The sequence below is a fragment of the Bidens hawaiensis genome, unplaced genomic scaffold (assembly GCF_021521415.1).
Source record: "Bidens hawaiensis isolate Kalapana, Puna unplaced genomic scaffold, B.hawaiensis_p1.1 tig00015850_1, whole genome shotgun sequence".
Lineage (NCBI taxonomy): Eukaryota > Viridiplantae > Streptophyta > Magnoliopsida > Asterales > Asteraceae > Bidens > Bidens hawaiensis.
Genome location: NW_027492414.1, coordinates 407,123 through 422,644, shown reverse-complemented (window position 1 = coordinate 422,644; position 15,522 = coordinate 407,123).

Genomic DNA, 15,522 nt, shown 5'->3' with positions numbered 1-15,522 from the left:
AGCGGTCTCGAGGAAATATATAGAGATAATTATGGATATGTATTCCTAGAGTGCAACAAGTGTCAGTGCGATTGTGGGGGATACTGATTTCTTCCCCATGGAGGTAGACCTTCACCAGGGTCAGCGTTGAGTCTGTTTCTTTTTGAATTAGTCTTGGATGAGTTTTCAAATTCGATTTAGGAGAGACTCCCGTGGTGCCTGATGTTCGCAGGCGATACTGTGTTAGTTGCTGAGAGAAAAGAAGATCTAAACACGAGTCTAGAGGAGTGGCAAACAACCTTAGAAACAAAAGGTTCGAGGATTAGTCACTCTAAGACGGAGTAACTCCACTATGATTTTAGTGGGGTAAATGAAAGTGAAGACGTCCTGATCACCATTGAGGGCAAGTGTGTGACATTCGTCAATTTCGAGTCCTATTTGTATTCGTTTTGTATTCTTTTATCATGTAACCCGACCCATTTTATAAACCGAAACCTTTAATATAATCAAACTGATGGATGTTATGTTACAATATTGTTTTATCCTTGTCGAGTCTCAAAAACACCCTTTTCGGTCCCTAAAATGCCTTAAAAACGCTTTAAAACAACTCCAGGGGCCAAAACTGTCAAAAAATTTGGATGAGGTTGCCCGACACCCCATTGCGCCACGCAATGGGTGAGGACCCTCTGGGGTCGCGTATCACGATCCCCATCAGATCAGCAACATGTTATTGTTCTTGTTTGTGCTTTACATCTTTTTATCCAATCTGAGTTTTTTTATACATTTGATCCAATGCAAGACCCTTTCAAGCTAACCCTATTTATACACACCCTCATGCTTCATTATTCCCTGCTTATACTTCATCTTCTCTCTCAAATTCAAGATTCTAAAGGTTGTTTTTCATGGTTCTTGGAAGTTTGACTTTAAAAAGTCAAACTGACTATAATACTTGATTCTAACTAACATATTATTACTTATAACTTATGGCACAACATATATATAATATACACCGCTTGTTACCTTTGGTGGTCACTTCTCCGGTCTCGGTCGGTGGAGTGTCGGGCCTCGTATGGAAAGGCTTCATGGAGGACTCACGTGGTCCTTGATATATATATATAATTATATAACTTGTTTATGCTTACTAACCATGTTTAATTTTTGCTCATTTTAGTTTGTATTTCATATTTGTTGAGTTCCATGGTTATGGGTTTGTAGAGACTAGCCTCGGTTTAACTTTAAATAGCTCTAAACCGTACACCGAACTTTGTTACTAGTTTTGTTAAATAATTGTATAAACATGTTTTATGTTAGATTAAGTTTCTAAAATCATTTTTATGAATTCCATGGTTATAGTTTTGTAGAATCTAACCTCGGTCTTGACCCTAAACGAAATCCCAACTGAAAACCGAACTTTCGTTTTAAGACTTTATTGTTGACTTTTTGGTTGTAAAACTTAAGTATCTTCATTTATAAATTATTATACAAGTTCTTTAATGTTTGGGCATGTGGTAACCATTCTTGATCTTATTCCGAGTTGGAAACCGAACAAAAACACACTAAACCGATTTCACTCACTTAAGACACAAAAGTGTGTTTCTAGCTATCAAGACTGGTATATTTATTTAAAAATCATTTATAAACTGATTTTAATTATTTCCTCAAAGTACTTAGAATGTTGAATCCAACTTGATCTTATAACAAAGTTTGGACCGACGAAACCAATCACTCGCTTAACGGACATTGTTAGTTCTAAAACAATAGAACTACATACTTGGTTAAGTCTGCTTAAATTTTATTGAGTTATCTCATAATATTCATTATTTTGGAAAGTTGACTTTGGGTTTGACCAATTACCAATACCCGAACCAACAACTCGAACACTCGTTAAAACCCGTTTTAGTATCTATCTTATAAAGGGACTTGCATTCTTGAATTTTTACCCACCTTATTACTTAACATAGGTTGAGTAAGATTAAGGGCTAGATACTTTAACCGGGTTTGAGCAAACTTATATTTTTAAAGGACTATTATTATAATTTCTTAAACATTTACATTTTAAACCTTAAACTTTAAATTGTTTGCATTTCTTATCATTTATTTTATTTAAAGATTTCCTAAACAACCTTTATAGTACAAGACTTCCTTTCATCTAGGCTTTGCTCGTTAAACCTCATCCTTCCGGTTACTCGTCATTTTACCAATCAAGTTTATTACTTGAACGTGAATACTTTTCATTCCCCGTTTTCCATCTTTCGCTCTAGGGTGATATTGCATACGTATTCAAATTAAATGTTTTGTACTTGAGTCTTAAACCACAAACTTTATTGCATACCTTACTTAAATAAATGCTCGATTTAGTGTTATATGCTTACATGCTTAATTGCTAATGTGTTTACCACTTTTGGTTGGTGGATTCATAAATCCGAGTATATTTGGCATCCCCTTATAGAAAGGTGTCGTTAATGTATACTTATTAACGGTTTCATATAAATCCGAATATATTTGGCATCCCCTTATAGAAAGGTGTCGTTAATGTATTCTTATTAACGATTTCATTATCCATATTGTTGCTATTATTTATTTTTTTGTATACAAGTTTTGGAACTTCCTGTTATATACCTATTGTTCAAACTATGAAATTGCTCACCAACCTTTGTGTTGACAAATTCTGTTTTATGCAATGTTACAGGTTTGACTTTAGGTTGACTCGAGAACTTGAAGAAAAACGTAATCAAGACTACTAGGATATTAGCAAAATGAACAATATATTATTTGCCATGATTGAATTCGGTTATTGTATGAACAAGTTATGTGACTCTTTATGATTTTATGAATTTAAATGAGTTGATTAAATATTGTTACTTTAAATAGTGTCTTGTGTTCTTGAGCAATCCGTTGCACCCCGGCATGTTCGGCCGCCTTTGGTCGGAGTGTGACAGATTGGTATCAGATCTATGACTATAGGATAGGTGGTTAGACGTAACGGTCTACTATAGTTTTGATTTAGGGTCCTTATACGTGTTGCTTATACGTGTTACCCTACTTGATTGTTCATTACACTTATGTATTTAATTGCTTATTTATTTCATTTTATCTTCAATATATATACACACACATGCACACACTCTCATAGTATTCCAAGGTATCCTTACCTTAAAAGCAAAAACATTAGTTTTTATATTGTGTTTTATGGATCACAAACCTAATTTGGATACTGTTATTTAAAATCTCTTAAAGGTTGCATTTATATCAGGTTTGTAGCCATCATAGAGAGCGAAACACTATGAAATGACCATTTGACAAAAGGATTCCATGAATTGAAGGTGATTTACTTACCTTGGATGGTTGAATTGTAGTGTTCGTTTTCTAGGCCAACGAACCGTGTTATACATGTCAATACTTTAAGTTGTCGAATGTGAGGGTTCGGTCGCCATCCAAATTTTGGTGTTGAAACATGAAAGCCCCGGTGGTACGTGGACTAGTGTTTTGACATCACATTGTATCCAGATTTATTATATTGTCATTATCGTTATTTGAGTCGAAAACATGAAAAAGATGCGGTGGTACGTGCTTTTCAAGCTACAACCTCTCAAAATCATTTACGTTTTGTTTACGAATTATTTTTTATATACAAAGTTTTATATTTTTTAACACTGTCATCTCCTCCTTACTAACTCTAAGAATTCATAATCAAACTTGAAATTTTATTTTATTTTTATACACCCTCATATTCATTTCTATTTACCTCAAACTTATTTCATTTCTTTATAATTTATAGAATGCCTCCATTAAGACGCCAACCGCGCAAGAACTCCACCCGACGCATGGATGCTTTCGTCTTCAAACAAATGGCCGTGGTGATTCCCGAAATTTTAAACCATATGCAAGCTACTCAACCTCCACCCGTTGTTGCACCTGTTGAACCCAAACCCGCATCCTACTCTTATAAACAATTTACGAATGCTAACGCAACCGAGTTCGTTGGTACAAACTGTGCGACTACCTTGTTGCAATGGTTTGAAAAGATGGAGAATGTGTATTCACACAGCGAGTGCCCTGATGCGAAAAAGACAAATTTCTCTTCGAGCATGTTTAAGGGAACTGCTCTTACATGGTGGGGTAGTGTTATGCACCTTCAAGTAACGGAAACGGCTATGGCGCTTCCATGGTCCGAACTCAAAGAACTCATGATGAAAAAGTTCTGTCCCAAACACGAGCTCCAAAAGCTCGAAGAGGAATTCTGGAACTTGAAACAAGGAAGTGGTGATAACACCGCCTACTCGCTCCGTTTTCATGAATTGAGCATCCTCTTTCTTCATTTGGTTACCCCGTCGGAACGAGAACTTGACAAATACATCGGGGTTTACCCATGCAAATCCGGGACTCAGTAATGAGTAGCAAACCCGCGAACCTTGAGGACGCTATTACCCTAGCTGGTGCACTATCCGAGAACCATGTCAAAGCGGGTACCCTCACCCTCAAGAATAAAAGTGATACAAGCAAAACCGAACCCGCACCATAAGCCAAAGTTGACCCACTACCTCAATCCATCAACTACTCAAACTCTTCCAGCCAAAACAACAAAAAGAAACCCAAAATCAATCACCGAAACTATGCCGTTACCCAACCACAACCCCAACAACAACCCCAAGCTCCCAAACAAAATCGAAAACCCTATAACGGTACCTTCCCACTATGCAACAATTGTCAACTTCACCACCCTTCTCACTTGCCTTGTCGCCATTGCACTCTTTGCAACCATTTTGGTCATCTAAACACCACTTGTCGATCCGCACAACGTACTCAACCCAATCAACCAAGAACCACTCCCCAAAATTCTCAAAACAGGTTTGCACCATACCCATAAAACCCTCCTCAACAACCCCGAGCTTGCTTTAACTGTGGCGATCCAAATCATTTCCATAACAATTGCCCTCGCCTTGCTTATGCTAACCAAGCCCAAATCTTAATCGTACCCTACTATCAAAGCCAAGTCTACCAAGTTCAAACCTACCAACCTCAACTTCCCCAACTAAATACACCACTAGTCCAACCCATGCAAGCCATCCAAGCACCACCTCCCCCTCCCCCTCAAGTACCTCAAGGAAACACCGACAATCAAGGACGAGCTTTTATAATGAATTATAACTAAGCTCAAGTGGCAAACGATGTTGTGAACGGTATGTGTTTAGTGAATGAACATTTGGCTTCTATTTTATATGATACAGGTGCCGATAGAAGTTTTATTTCTTTGAAATTTGAGTCTATACTTGCCGTATCTCGAACCAAGCTTTCTCGACCTTTTTCCATCGAGGTTGCCAATGTAAATTCCTTCACCATCAACTCTGTCATCCGCGATTGTACTCTCATTCTCTCTAAGCATAAATTATCCATCAATCTCACCCCGATGCAAATGGGAAGCTTCTATGTCATAGTAGGCACATATTGGTTGTCTTTGCACCATGCCGAAGGCGTTTTCTTCAATAAATTCATTCGAATTCCGCTCGCCAACGGTAAAGTTCTCAAAGTCTTTGGCAAAACAACTTCTAGAAGGCTAAATCTTATGCCGTGCTCTCAATTGCAAAAATACTTACGTCAAAAGTATGTTCCGTTCCAAGCCCATGCGGTGGTAAAAGACCAAAAGGAAAGAAAAATCCAAGATATCCACGTTGTTTGTGATTTCCTCGACGTCTTTCTCGATGATGTCACCAGTCTTCCACCCGTTCGCCCGGTTGAATTTCGAATTGATCTTGTGCCTGACGCAATGCCCGTGGCCAAGGCTCCTTATCGTTTAGCCCCGTCGAAAATGAAAGAATTATCAAAACAACTCGAAGAACTTTCCAATAAAGGTTTCATTTGTCCAAGCTCTTCTCCTTGGGGCGCTCCCGTCTTCTTCGTGAAAAAGAAAGATGGTCCGTTTCGCATGTGCATCGATTATCGAGAACATAACAAACTCACTATTAAAAATCGTTATCCTTTGCCACGAATTGACGATCTCTTCGACCAACTCAAGGCACAACTTGTTTCTCAAAAATTAATCTTTGATCGTGTTATCATCAGTTGTGTGTTCGCGAAGAAGACATTCCTGAAACCTCTTTCCTTACTCGATATTGACATTTCGAATTTTTGGTCATACCCTTCGGGTTAACCAATGCACCCGCGGTGTTTATGGATCTCATGAACTGTGTTTGCAAACCATTCCTTGATAAATTCATTATTGTCTTTATTGATGACATCCTTATCTTTTCCAAAACCAAAGCCGAACATGAGCATTACTTGTGTTCCATTTTCGAGCTCCTTAGAAACAAACGACTCTACGCCAATTTCTCTAAATATGAATTTTGGCTAGAGGAAGTTCAATTTTTGGGACATATCGTAAATGACAAAGGTATTCATGTTGATCCCTCTAAAATTGAGGCCGTTAAGGATTGGAAAACTCTAACAACTCCCACAGAAATTCGATCCTTCGTCGGTTTGGTAGGATATTATCGGCGATTCATTCGAAACTTTTACAATATCTCTTTACCCCTCACCTCCCTCCCTCATAAAAGAAAATCATTCGATTGGGGATCCAAACAAGAAGAAAAAATTATAAGGTCAATGAGAAAAATTATAAGACTCATGATCTCGAACTTGGTGCCATCGGTTTTGCTCTCAAAATCTGGAGACATTACCTTTACGGTACAAAATGTGTTGTGTTTACCGACCATAGGAGCGTTTAACATATTTTTGACCAAAAAGATCTCAACATGAGACAACGACGATGGTCCGAATTACTTAGTGATTACGATTGCGAGATTCGCTACCATCCCGGTAAAGCGAATGTTGTCGCCGATGCCCTAAGTCGAAAGGTTAATGTTAAATCCATTATGCTTTTAAGCGTTTTTGTTAAAACCGATCTTCAAATCTGTATCTTTCAATCTCGGCGTACCTCCGTTGAAGAAGGTAACATGTATGACGTAATGTCATGTGGAGCCAAACTGCAATTCAAACTAAACCCGATGGTATTTTGTATTTTCTCAATCGTTTGTGGATTCCCGATCGCGGTGACCTTCGTACTTGTATACTCGACGAAGCTCACAAGTCGCGGTATTCCGTTCATCCTGGTGTGGATAAAATGTATTTAGATCTTCGTGCTACCTTTTGGTGTACTGGTATGAAAAAGGACGTATCCTTGTATGTATCTAAATGTCTTACTTGCTCAAAAGTCAAAGCCGAACATCAAAGACCTTTTGGTCTACTCGAGCAACCACCGATTCCCGTTTGGAAATGAGAAGACATTGCTATGGACTTTATCACTAAACTACCCAACACCCAAAAAGGGAACGATAGTATTTGGGTGATCATCGATCGTTTAACCAAGTCTGCTTATTTCATACCGATCCGCGATAAGAAATTGTGTGCCGACACGATTTACCATTGACTGTCATCTCCAATAGCGATGCTCGTTTTACTTCTCATTTTTGGTGATCACTTCAAGAAACCTTAGGAATACTTCTCGATCTTAGCACCACTTATCATCCTCAAACGGACGGACAATCCGAACGTACAATTCAAACACTCAAGGATATGCTACGAACATGTGTTCTTGATTTCGGTGGGAACTGGGATTCCCACATTACTTTCATTGAGTTTTCTTATAATAACAGTTTCCATTCTAGCATTGGTATGGCTCCTTTCCAACCTCTTTACGGTCATAAATGTCGTTCTTCGATTAGTTGGAACGAAATCGGTGAAGCTCAAATGGCGGGACCTGAAATGCTCCAAGAAGCCACCAACTTTATCGATCTAATCCGTAAAAACCTCTTAGCCGCTAGAAGTCGTCAAAAGGGTTACCTGACAAACGGCGAAAACCGATCGAATTTAATGTTGATGATCTTGTCCTTCTAAAAGTATCTCCTTGGAAGGGGGTAGTCCATTTTGGAAAAAGGGAAAACTAGCTCCTTGTTTCATAGTACCTTTCAAGATCCTCGAAAGGGTTGGGAAAGTAGCTTATCGACTCGAACTACTGGCGGATCTTACCGGTGTTCATCCGACTTTTCATGTTTCAAATCTTAAAAAGTGCTTAGCCGAGGGTAATCTCCATATACCTCTCGATGAAGTACATGTCGATGAGTCGATGATTATGGTTGAACGACCCGTTGAGATCATGGATCACAACGAGAAGAAAAGGTTAGTCAAAGTTCGATAGGAATCACGGCGCGGCGTAAAGTTCACTTGGGAATGAGAAGACGCAATGAAAGAGAAGTATCCACACTTGTTTGCATCATCATCTTCATCTTAATTTCAGGATGAAATTTCCTAAAGTAGGGGATACTGTGACATTCGTCAATTTCGGGTCCTATTTGTATTCGTTTTTCCATTCTTTTATCATGAAAACCGACCGGTTTTGTAAACCGAAACCTTTGATATAATAAAATTGATGGATTTTATGTTACAATATTGTTTTACACTTGTCGAGTCTCAAAAACACTCTTTTCGGTCCCTAAAATGCCTTAAAAACGATTTAAAACAACTCCAGGGGCCAAAACTGTCAAAAAGAAAATTTGGGTGAGGTTGCTCGGCACCCCATCGTGCTCACGATGGGTGAGGACCCTCTGAGGTCGCGTATCGCGATCCCCATCAGATCAGCAGCATGTTATTGTTCTTGTTTGTGCTTTACGTCCTTTTATCCAATCCGATTTTATATACATTAGATCCAATGCAAGACGCTTTCAAGCTTATCATATTTATACCCACCCTCATGCTTCATTATTCCCTACTCATACTTCATCTTCTCCCTCAAATTCAAGATTCTAAAGGTTGTTTTTCATTGTTCTTGAAAGTTTGACTTTCAAAAGTCAAAACTGACCACAATACTTGATTCTAACTAACATATTATTACTTATAACTTATGGCACAACATATATATATATATATATATATATATATATATAATATACACCCCTTGTTATCTTTGGTGGTCATTTCTCCGGTCTCGGTCGGTGGAGTGTCGGGCCTCGTAAGGCAAGGCTTCATGAAGGACTCACGTGGTCCTTGATATATATATAATTATATAACTTGTTTATGCTTACTAACCATGATTAACTTCTGCTCATTTTAGTTTGTATTTCATATTTGCTGAGTTCCATGGTTATGGGTTTGTAGAGACTAGCCTCGGTTTAACCGTAAATAGCTCCAAACCATAAACCGAACTTTGTTTACTAGTTTTGTTAAATAATTGTATAAACATGATTTTTGTTAGATTTAAGTTTCTAAAATCATTTTTTTAAGTTCCATGGTAATGGGTTTGTTGAATCTAACCTCGGTCTTGACCCGAAACGAGATCTGAACCGAAAACCGAACTTTCATTTAAAGACTTTATTGTTGACGTTTTGGTTCTAAAACTTAAGTATCATCATTTATAAATTGTTGTACAAGTTCTTTGATGTTTGGGCATGTGGTAACCATTCTTGATATTATTCCGAGTTGGAAGCCGAACCAAAGCGAACTAAACCGATTTCACTCGCTTAAGACACATAAGTGTGTTTCTAGCTATCAGGACTTGTATATTTCTTTAAAAATCATTTATAACCTGATTTTAATTATTCTCTCAAAGTACTTGGAATGTTGAATCCAACTTGATCTTTTAACAAAGTTTGGACCGACGAAACCAAAACTCGCTTAACGAATGTTGTTTGTTCTAAAACAATAGAACTACATACTTGGTTAAGTCTACTTAAATTTTATTGAGTTATCTCGTAACATTCATTGTTTTGGAAAGTTGGCTTTGGGTTTGACCCATTACCAAGACCCGAACCAACAACTCGAACACTCGTTAAAACCCGTTTTAGTATCTTTATTATAAAGGGATATTGGGATGAGAAATTGAACTAAAGGAAGATTGGATTCTTCTCAACCTCCCTGAAATTGGATAAGTATTGGCATCAGGCAAACGTGGACATCCGAGCAAGCTTTTACTTAAGCCTTGTAAGGTATTTTGTCTTCCGGGCAGAGTTATCTTCTTGACGTATTCCTTAGTGATAATCCGAGTAGGGTTCACTTCGTCTAGCAAGGTGTTCTTCAGGTCAAGCACAATTTGTTTACTAGTAAGCCCTTGACTAAACCAAGCTAATAAAGCCAAGTAATTTGGAATATCTAGAAAGGTTTGATTAATAAACAGTAGTCCGAGCATGCTTTGGGAAAGTTATTCAAGAAACATTCTAAGGACTTTCTTTTGAAAGGTTCAACTCCAAGCAAGTTACAGTGCTATCAGCACAAGTCAAACAGTACTTCTAGACACTTTGGGTTGCTTAATAAGTTATTATGTAACAAAGAGTTGAAGGGATTTATGAAGAATAGTTTGTTCGTACCATCACACCAAGCAAAGTTTGCTATGATCAGGAATATTGAAGTCTGCTAGGTGAGTATTTTCTTAGGAAAACACTCTAAGTAAAGTCTATCTGGAGAACAGTTTGCCAGCACACTTCAAGGTTACCAGGTCTACTAGATGAAGACAAAAGTCACAAAGTCTACCCGGAAGACCTGTTTTTACACTTAGAATCTTTTGTAGTATGTTTTTATGATTATGTACCAATCATTAGGGTTTCTAGAAGTCAGGACAGCTGTCAAGTGGTGGCAGGCCTATAAATAGAATAATTTAGGGCACGCCTACGACGGATTTAGCCACTTTACACTTTTAATACCTGACGAATATTCCTAAGTGAGTGTGACGGCTGTCCTAAGATTAGTATGGATAAACATTCCTTATAAGAAACCCTAATCTATTTACATTTGTATGAAACTTTCTATAAATGGAAATATTTTGAGTTATTGTTTGTGTCTGTTACATTTAATAATCTTTAAGCAACAGATAGTGTTTGTTAGTGATTCCGCCGTTAACAAATATCTATTCTTACCTTAAATAGCAACGTCATCAACCTGCTTGTCGACACATTTATTGTGTGGGCTGTGACATTTATTGTGAGTTTGAGTGATCAATACAGGACCGACAAGTGGTATCAGAGTTTATTTGTTGCTGTATGAGTGAAGAATCCTTGCGTATTGTTGATAATTTGAAGATGAAGAATGACGTGAGCTGAGTACTGTGCCATTGAATCCAGACGTCAGCAACTATATTTTCTCTTCATTCTTCCAGATCTACAATATTAGGTCTCTTCTTTCACTTGTTTTGCTTAAAGTTTGAATTTTTAATATTAGATCTTCTCCAATCGAACCAGATACATCAGATCTGAAAAGTTCTCTAAGATTTGATTGTTTTTCAAATTCGATTTTTACTCTGTTTGATTTTTCTTCTGTTTTAAATTAAAATTAAAATACAAAAATGTCTGGTTACGAGGAACAGGAGGTCTCCACTAACAAAATTCCTAGGCTCTATGGACATGAAAACTATGTTAAGTGGAAAGTTTTGTTTAAGACTGCGGTATGTTACAATGATGTTGACATGTGGAATTAGATAAAATATGGACCATATGTGCCTGAAACCGGGGCAAATGCAAATCAGGCCGTCGGTGACAGGATGAGGAAAGTAGACGATCGAGCTCTTGCTATGATCAAGTTGGGTTTTTCATGGGATGTTTTTAACCAAGGTTGCACATCATACCACAACAAAGACTATGTATGATGCAATACTTGAGATGTTTGAAGGGAATTATGAGTTGAAGAAAATCAAGAAGGCAAGACTCAAGCAACAACTTGAAAGATTCAAATATAAAGAAGGAGAATAGCTGAAATCAATCCTTGAAAGGTATTTGGCCATCGTGAATAAACTCAGAACAACAGACTATGTTATGACTGATTCTGATCTTAACACCAAACTGTTGTCATCCTTTCCTAAGGAGTGGTACACAACAAGCAAGTTCATTATTCAAAAGCCGAATTTTGAACAACTCAAGATTGATGATGTAATCTGTTTCATCCAAGCCGCTGAAATAGAAATGACAGTGAATCAGACTACAAAATAAGAAAGACCTTGTTTCCAATTGACAAACACAAATGCACTCATTGCTCCTATGGGAAACTTAACCACCAAAAACCAACAACAAATACCTATCATTGAAGAACCTATTGAACTAAGTAACCAAGAAAGCCAATCAAGGTTCAATGTTCGACTTATTGATGATAATGATTCAGTCTCCATGGCAAGTGGACATTTGCCTTATGCTGGAGGAAATGGTGGTCAAGGAAGTGAAACTCAAGCATTGTTTTCTATGTTCACAGACTCCTACAATGCTTTTGTGGCAAAGAATATGGTTCACAATAGCATTGTTTAAGATGATTTAGAAAAGATTGATGTAGATGATCTTGAAGATATGGAATTGAAATGGCAAGCAACAATGTTAGCTCTTAGAAGAAAAAGGCTATATAATAGCACTAGTAGATCTCTTCTATCAGGGCCTAATGAAAGAATTGAGTTTGATAAGTCAAAGGACATTTGTTATAACTGCCAACAGCCCGGGCACTTTGCTAGAGAGTGCAATCAGCCTAGAAACATTCAAGGGAATCAGTATCAAAACCATCAACCAAGAAATCAGAACCGGTACCAACAGAACCAGTCAAGAAATATCAACTACAACAACTTTAACAACAACCCCAATTTCAACAACAACTACCATCCACCTCAAATGAACAATCAGCAGGTAGTGCCTCAGAACCAAAACTACCAAAGAAACACTAACAAAAACCTTCCAAATCCTCCAAACAACAACAGAAACAATCAAAAAATCCAAGAAACCAAGGGAATGTAGCACTTGCTGCTCAACAAGAAGGTTGTTTTGATTGGAGTGACCATGCAGAAGACATAACCAAGGCCAATGTTGCTTTCAAGGCAAAAATTGAAAATGAAGCTGGATCTTCTTCTTCTCAGGTACATCCAAACTCCACAACTAAATTACTTGAAAAAATTTATTTATTGAATGTGAAAGGAGGAAAGTTGGAAAGTGAATATTTCAGACAACAGAGCATGATCAATGTCATCAAGCTAGTGATGTGACTTATGAAGAAAAGATCAAAAGCCTTGAAGAAGATTGAATGAGCAGCTACAGGACTCAGATAAGGTATGTGACTGAGATTGAAGGACTAAAAAGATGGTTATTAAAGAAAAGGTGAGAAATACCACATTGCAAGTTGAACTTGGATTTTTGAAAAATCTAGTTTCCACTGGAAACATATGTGGTATTTTGAACAAGGTTAAATAAGAAGACAAATACAAAGTTGTTCCCCCACCTTTTAACAGTAGCTACTTTCTTAAATTTGACAAAGAGAAAAGGGAGGCCTATATCAATCAATTCAGGGATGTGTTCAAAGACAAGGAAGACTTCATTGAACATTATGAAAAAGTTGTTGTTGATGAACAATGGGAATTTGTTTTGAAAGAAGATGAGAAAGATGAAAAGTCAATTGGTGTGCAAAATTTTGAAGATGATTTCAGTGAAGATGATTTGGACAAGGATGATTTAAGTGACTCAAGTGATCAAGTTTCAAATGAAGAAATCCAAGCTGCAGAAAGAAACAGAAGGATGAAGAACCCTGACTCAATTGATCAACTTCCGTTATTGCCTCCTACTACACCAAAAATGAAGAGATTGAATGAGAAGATGAAAAGAGAGCATGCGTCATTTGACATATGTGAAGGGTCTACAAGAACAAAGGCGACTTATAATGCTGAAAGGCCACCAAGCAGATAAGTATTGAGAAAAATCAAGAACAACAACAAGAAGAAGCCTTAGGAAACATTTGAAAGTGATCAGGTTATTCCAGTATACCCTGTCTTCTCAAGTCAAGAATTATTTGACATTGGAGAGGTTGAAACCATGGAAGAATATCAGAAAAGACAATCAAGACATAAGGGAAACTTGGATGAAGAGCCTACGAACTTACAGAAAATAATCTTTGTGAAAAGCAAGATTGAAAGAAAGGACATAAAAATTGAAGAGTTTGTTCCTTTCTCAATTGAATTTGATGGCCTCAAGACAAAGAAAACACTTGGAATTGAACCACCCAGACCTAGTGAAAGATTCAAAAAGAGAAATGTTCATGAAAGTCACAAAGGAAAAGTGTGGTATAAGAAATGTGATGAATATGGTCACCACACTGATTCTTGTCATGAGAGGTTCACTTTTAAACCATTCCATGTTCCAGATGAAACAAAATTTGGTCAAGATTTTGTATTGTATAAACCAAAGTACGATGAATATTTAGGAAAAGGAAAGATGTGTGAACAGGAAACAGAGAACAAGGAAAAGAAGAAGACTGTTGAGAATGTAAAGAAAGGTGATAAGGGTGTGGTAAAACCGAAGAAGAGTGTGTCTGAACAAGTCAAAAGAAATAATCTTCCTGTCAAACCTGAATTTGCTTTGAAAAGAAACATACAGCCATTGAGAATTGTTCCTAAACAGGACTCAAGATCATTTAAATTTGATGATTCTTAAAAATCACCAAACAACGGGAAGAAGAGAAAAAGGGTACTTTCTTCAGAAAGAAACCAAATGAATTGAATGGTGATGAGAAATTCTTAATGAAAAATGGGTTTGAGCCTCTTGGATTTCTGTGGAAACCAAGAAGTGAAGTTAAAGAAACAAAGGGATTTGATGTAAGAGAGTTTACTTACGGTAAGGATTATGTAGTACAAGAATGCAAAAGCATAATTCCTTATGTGAAGACTCCAAGCCCAACTGATAGTGGCTATGAGACTAATGAATCTGATGCTTGTGAAACTTTATGAAGATCCTAAGCCTATTTCTTTTACATCCAATGCAGCTTTTGTTACTAAAACTGATGATTTGCAAGTTGATTCAGCTTGCATTTCACCACCAACTAATTTTTTCTCTTTGATTTATGCAGGAACAGTCCACTCCACTAAATGAAGTATGGTACATGGATAGTGGGTGTTCTAGGCAAATGACTTGTGACAAAAGGTCACTTGTTAATTATGAAGAGAAATTTGAGGGCCCAGTAGCTTTTGGTAGTGATGAGAATGGTGGCAAAATTGTTGGAAAAGGGTGTCTAACCAATGGCAAGGTGTCATTTGACAATGTTTTCTATGTAGAAGGATTACAATATAACCTCTTAAGCATATCCCAAATGTGTGATAAGGTTATAAGGTGGGATTTGATGATTCACACTGTTTCATTCCCAAACCTGAATTTGTAATTCCACCTGACATGATTATGATGATGGCTCCAATAATGGAAATTTATATGAACTGTACATGAAAGAAGCTGTTTCCAGAGGAGGTACCTGTTTTGTTTCTAAAGCCAATGAAAATGAATCAAAATTGTGGCATAGAAAACTGTGTCATGTAAACCTTTAGAACATGAACAGATTAGTGAAGGGTGAGCGTGTAATTGGGCTACCTACAAAAGAATTCAAATTAGATGACAATTGCATCTCATGTCAGAAGGGCAAGCAGCACAAGTCTTCACACAAGACAAAACTCATTAATACAATTGATCATGTGCTTGAGATGCTTCACATGGATCTTTTTGGTCCTGTAATTGTTCCAAGTATAGGCAAAAAGAGATATTGTCTTGTGATAATTGATGA